At 53.8% G+C, this 6,000-nt stretch overlaps 1 protein-coding gene across 15 annotated transcripts in view; it reads right to left on the reverse strand.

Annotated features, from left to right (window-relative positions):
- ELF2 (E74 like ETS transcription factor 2) overlaps positions 1–1,802 on the reverse strand; it is a 100,858-nt gene extending 99,056 nt beyond the window's left edge. For 3 of the 15 annotated variants that reach the window (XM_070504760.1, XM_070504755.1, XM_070504764.1), the window contains exon 1: positions 1,433–1,802. The gene's annotated coding sequence lies outside the window, so the exon portion shown is untranslated. Of the gene's footprint in view, positions 1–557; positions 764–853; positions 1,143–1,432 lie in introns of those variants that run through there. The other 12 variants (XM_014851096.3, XM_070504763.1, XM_070504761.1 and 9 more) reach the window with 10 other exon arrangements.
- Between the last annotated feature and the right edge of the window lie 4,198 nt (positions 1,803–6,000).

The raw sequence follows: 6,000 nt of genomic DNA on the forward strand, positions 1-6,000 counted from the left end.
TCCTCCCGCGCCCCCAAAACATCCAGCAGCACGGTCCCTGAGGGCCAGCTTCGCGAAGAGAGATCCTGAAGGCGGTCACTGGACGCGCGTGTTACAGAGCCCGTTTTTGTTTTGTTTAAGAAACAGATTCCTATCCGCCCTACCCCGGGGGAACAGAGGGAGATGGCAGCAGGGGGCCGGCGTTGAGAAAGAGAATAAAAGAACGACCGAGTACAACCTGCCGGGCGAGCCCGCAGCCCAGGGTAGGAAAGGTAAGAGGCGGCGAGAAGGCCCGACGGGGAAGGAAACTGCTCCCCAGCCCTCCACGCCACCCGGGCGGCCGGAGCCTCCCAGGTCCCGCCCCGAGCCCGCCGCCCTGCCCCGGCGCCGGCCGCGGCCGCCCGCCCTCCCGGACCCTCCCAGGACGCGCTTCCTCCGGAGCCGGACCCCCGCCCTGGCCTCCCCGCGGGATCAGGCGGGTCAGCGCAGTCCGCTTCTCGGCAGAGGTGACTCGCGCCGAGATGTAAACACGGCGAGCCAGCTGCGCTCAGCCCATCCCCCCCGCCGGGGTCCCTCACCTCGTCCCCCGGCCCGGCCCCGCGCCCCGCGCTCCCCGCGGGCAGGCGCGCAGCGCGCCGTTCCCTTTCTGCAAGTCCCGCTCCCTGACCGTTGCCCGGGGCGCTCAGCCCCCTGCCCCAGCTCCCGGCCGTTGTCACCGCCACAGCCTCCGGAAAACCCCTCCGCAAACCCCGGAGCAAACAACACAGGCGCGGGGCGGGGGCGCGGAGGGAGGCGGCGGCACTCGGGACAGCCAGGCTCTCTCGCCGCGCCCTCGGCGCTCCCTCCCACCAGCCGCGGCTGCCCGCGCTCTTACCTGCTCTCCGCGTCGCCAGGGAAGACCGCGGCGTCGCTCTCCCTCCCCGGCAGGGCCGCGGACTCGCAGCCGCCGCCGCCGCCGGCCGGGCGTCCGGAGGGAGCCGGGCCTCCCCGGCAGCCGGAGCCGCTCCACTGGGAGAGGAGGAGACAAAACAGCGGCGCGCCGCCCCGCGCAGCGCCCCCGCCCGCGCCGCCCCACAGACCCCCAACCGCCGAGGCGACGGCGGCGACACAGAGCCCGGCGCGGGGAGCAATGGTGGCCCCCGCCCTCGCCCCGCTCCCGGACCCCGCCTTCCACCCCCCGCCTCGGCTCCTCCCCCTCGGCCTCCTGCCGCCGCCACCAGGACACTCTAGTCCGCCTCCCCCACCCCGCCCGCTCCGAGCGCTCCTCCCCTCCCCACGCGGCGGGGGGGAGGGGGCGACACCGCCAGCCACCGCAGCGCCTGTCAAACCCCAGCCGGCTATTTATACCCCGCGGGGCCCCGCAGCCCTCGGCCCCCACCAGCCCCCCCAACCTGCCTCGGTGGCTCTCTCGAATCTCGCTCGCCCCTGATCCCCGAACTTCTCCCAAACCTGCCTGCTCAGGTAGACTGTCGCCACTTGTCCCGCTCCCTGCTTGGGGTTCCCCCATCCCGCTCTCTGCTTCGGCCCGAGACTGCTGCGGGGACTCCAGCGCGCGGGCAGGCGCGTGGGGGCGGCGGGGCCGCGCGTGCACCTGCAGCGCCGCCCGCTTCTCCCGGCCGGCCCGGACCGCGCTCACACCCTCGCCACTCTCTCAGGTCCCCCGCGGGCCCCAGCTGTCACCCCGTCCCCTGCTCTGGACACCCCCCCATCTCCTCAAGGGACAGCTCGGCACTCGGGCACTCTGACAGTTACTGGGGGCCGGGGGTTGGAAAAACTCCCGTCCGGTTCCCTCCCGTCTCCACTCCTCAGCCTCCACTAAGTACAAGGTGGGGGCGCGGGCGGGCTGGAGCGCGCCGCCGGCCCCGCCCCCGGGCCCGCCCCGGCCAGTGACGCTCGGGCGCCCCGCCCCGCCAGCCCTGCGCCCCTCGGCGCCGCCCGCTCCTCCTCGTCGCTGGCAGAAGCCAGGCCTCGTACGCCCGCGGACCCGCCCCATTCCCAGAAATTACCACCCGCCCAACGGCCCGGCCGCGCGGCGGTTGGTGCCCGCGTTTGCTGTCTGTCGGGCGGCAGGGCTCAGCGCGCAGCTGCGCAGCGGGGCGGGCGGCCCCTTGGCGCTGCCCCCGGAGCTGCGGGCGCCAGCATCGGGCCATTGTCGTTCCTCGTTCGGTCAGCAACGGAGAAGTAACTCAAGTCCCGAGTATTGTTGGTGCGAGAATGCGGGAGTGTACGGGTGCGGGAGCATTTCGGTCCGAGTGCCTACGAATTCGAAAATGAAAACCCAGCGGTTGCTGCACGCTTCTGGTTTCCCCACTTTCACACAAAGGGGAACCTCTGAGCAGGGCACTCACGCGCCTTCAAGTGCACAAAAGCCAATGACACGGTGCCCTGGGCTGTCCCGCGTTTGGAGCGCCTCAGTAATGATCTTTCTTACGCACAGTTTTGCATACAAACGCCTCGTTCTATTCCCCCACCACCACACTTCGCCGCCGCCGCATTTTCTTGTATCTGTTTCTTTAACAAAGAACAGGGACTGTCCCGGTGCGCGTGGGGACTGATTCCGCTACCCTCTCGGGCTCCTGCAGCCGCACGCCGACGGCCCTGGCGCAGAATTCCCCAGGTTCATTTCTGGGCTCAAGCCTTAATCTTTTTGCGGCTCCACAACGAGTCCTGAACGAAGAAGAAACCCGGAGGAACATTAAGTGGTAGCTGTTCTTGAAAGTAACGTGGGAACCATGGAAATAACCCTAGACGAGGGCTCAAATGTCAGCGAACCACAGGAGGCCCCACTGATTTAAGTTTCTGAAAAGAATCTAAGAATTTAATGATCTCTTTCTTTTTTAAAACTATTAATGCCTCTTTATCTACTGGCGGGGTGGGGGGCATTCTCCCTTTCCTATCTTAAAAAGCAACTCCGGGGATTCCCTTTCTTAAAAGATTTAAACATAGGGGAATCCTGGATAGCAAATAGGGTTGGTCAAGGGGGTCCCCTTAACTCTGATGAAGTTTTATGGATTCCTGAGTTCTACAACATGGCGACTCTTGGCACCCTTTTGAACTAAAGAATTTATAAAGCTTTATGACATTCAAACCTTTAATACACAATAAACGGGATAATACAAACAGCACCCTTTCTAGAGCAGTATTTCTAATCCCCTATTTCCTGTAAAATAACCTATCATTTATGGGAACCACTGCCCCCTTTGATATGTGTAAAGAATTAATATCAATACTACTGCATCTCCATGGCAGTAACATGGCATATTAAGGAGCATGCAAGGACAAAGCCTAATTTCTATAGTTAGGAGCCCATCTCACCTACTGGGTCAAATCATTCCTGTTTTTAGTTACCATGAGAAGAAATGTATGTCCCCTACTGCCAATTGGAAGTAAACTGGAAAGTCCCAGGTGGATAACAGTAGTAAATAACATTGCTCTCAATTCTTCACTGCTCCACGCATGCATGCCCTTCGAAATGTGGCTTTGTAGTTCCTCTCATTGGAGATAGAATGTTTCTGCACCCCACTGATGTAAGGATTAGTTCATTCCACTTGCTTTTGGCCAAAGGAATATGGGCAGAAGTGACAGTGTGACAGTTCTGAGCCTGACCTTAGGAGGTGTTGCATGTTTCTGCTTGCCTCGATCACATGCCTACCTTTCACAATGTGAAGAACATGCTTGGGTAGTCTGCTGGTGTAAAAAGAGAGACATGGAGCAGGTGTAGAGCCATCCCCAGCCTGGAGCCAGTGGCCTACACAAAGAAAGGACTGTTGTTTTAAGCACCGTGTTTTGGGGTGGTTGCAACCCAGAATTAGTGCTGCAATCATTGACTGGTACAATAGGAGACAGAGCAATCTGCTCTCTTGATATTGGCCTTGAAGGTGCCAAACTTGATGTCTCTGAGGCAGCTCTTTGATGGTGGGTCTTGGAAAGGACACATCCCTTGTGGAAGCTGGCCAAGTAAGAAACCCAAAAAGTTTGTAGCAAAGCTTGCCAAAGACCTCAGGTTCAGCAGGAGAGGGCTGATGTGGCCTGTGGTTCTAGAAACAAGCTAATGATCATAAAATAGGAGATCTCTATGTTGCAACTAGGTTGCTTTTGCTTCTGTTCCTTAATATTACACAGTTTATTTTTTAATTATACAACTGGTTCATCAATAGTCTCATCATCAATTTTCAAATAATACTAAATTTTTTTTTCTTTTTTTGGTAAGGAAGATTCACCCTGAGCTAACATCTATTGCCAATCTTCCTCTTTTTTTGCTTGAGGAAGATTAGCCCTGAGCTAACATCTGTGCCAAGCCTCCTCTGTTTCGTATGTGGGACGCTGCCACAGCATGGCTGACAAGTGGTGAAGGTCCACAGCAGAGATCTGAACCCAGGAACCCAGGCCGCCAAAGCAAAGTGCATGCAGAACGCAACCACTACACCACAGGGCCGGCTCCCAAAATAAACTTTTTAAAAAGCCAGTCTCCTTTCCTTCTCTACTTCCCTTTCCATTCCTCACCCTCCACATGCCCAGCCATCATATACCCCTACCCTTCCACAGGTAACGTAAATGAGTTTAACATTTAAGCTTCCAGACTTTTTTATGGGCATTTATATACCTATATGTGCATTTATATAGATTAAATATAAATGAGATCATATATTTGTATTAGGTAGAATGTTTTTGTACTTTTCTCTGTTTATTTCTCCTTTGTTCTCTCTAATTATCTAGGAAAGTCGTTTTTAAATTTCAGCCTGTCTTCAGTATGACAGGCTAACCAAGCGAAGAGGTTTTCCCGCCTTTATATCAGAACATTAAATGGGAGAAGGACCCTTTATGGCCCAGTGTAGGGGTGGGAGTGAAAATCCCACCAACATGAGAAACACAGGAGACTAAATTCTCTGAGTGGTAGCCGGTAAATCATTTGCCCCTTCCAAACTGGAAATTCTCTTTCTTGGGCTAATCCTTAGGCGCTTTGAGTTATAGGTAATTAAATAAGACTATATTCCCTCATAATATTTATTTCAAAGTGAGTAGTCCACGACAATAAGGGGATGCTGTGCTACCTTTCCTTACCTAGCCTCAGGAGTCACACCCCACCACTTGTGATTTATTTTATTGGTCATGCAAATCAGTCCTAATTCATTGTGAGAAGGCATGACAAAAAGATATGAATCCCAGGAGATGAGGCTCACTGGGGGCCATGTTGGAAGCTGGCTCCCACAAGGGCATTCTGCAGCAGTGAATTTTGAGTGACTGACACAATCTGTCAACTTGTTGGATTCCCTCATTGCAGATGGGCACATGCCCAGGTTACCAACAACTAGTGAAACTTTGCAAGAACAACCAGAAAAATCTCATTTTGCCTCTCCTTAAAGAATAAGTGATTCTAGGCAACTGGCCAGTTGTATTCTGGTGTTAACCCACCTTATGTGTAAGCCATTCTGTCCATCCCTCCCACTGCCCCTTTCTGGGCTTCTGCAAAGATAATAATTTATAACCCTCCCATACTCTGGGTCTGCAAAGGAACTCAGTCCCCAAACTCACTTTTTGTGTTGCCTTATATGAATCGGAATCACTTAAACATTGTATATTAAATAAGTTATATGAGGCCCACTTTAGAGAATGAGCAAAACAAAAATAATTTTGGGGGGACATGTGAAGTTTCCAGAATCCAGTTAAATAATTCTTGAGAATGGAATTTGTACCATCAAATGCAATCAGGTAAAATAAGCGGAAAGTATAAAGTTTTGAATATAGAAAGAAAGTTAAATCTTCGTGAGTTGCACATGTAATTTTACCATGTAATGTTTTCTAGCAAAATAAGTACGGAAAGTCATTTCATAATGTGAGTTCTTGATATATTTTAAAAGCAGACTTCTCTTTCACAGTAGTGCTTTAGTTGGAAGCATTTTATTAATTCTATCCACAAATTACTTTTAAAGGGCATTTTATTGCTTTATTGCAATATTTGAAGTGTTTAAGATGGATTACACTTTATTCTAGTTAGAATTTCTAGTATTTTCAATGTCAAAA

Source organism: Equus asinus, chromosome 3 (assembly GCF_041296235.1).
Source record: "Equus asinus isolate D_3611 breed Donkey chromosome 3, EquAss-T2T_v2, whole genome shotgun sequence".
NCBI lineage: Eukaryota > Metazoa > Chordata > Mammalia > Perissodactyla > Equidae > Equus > Equus asinus.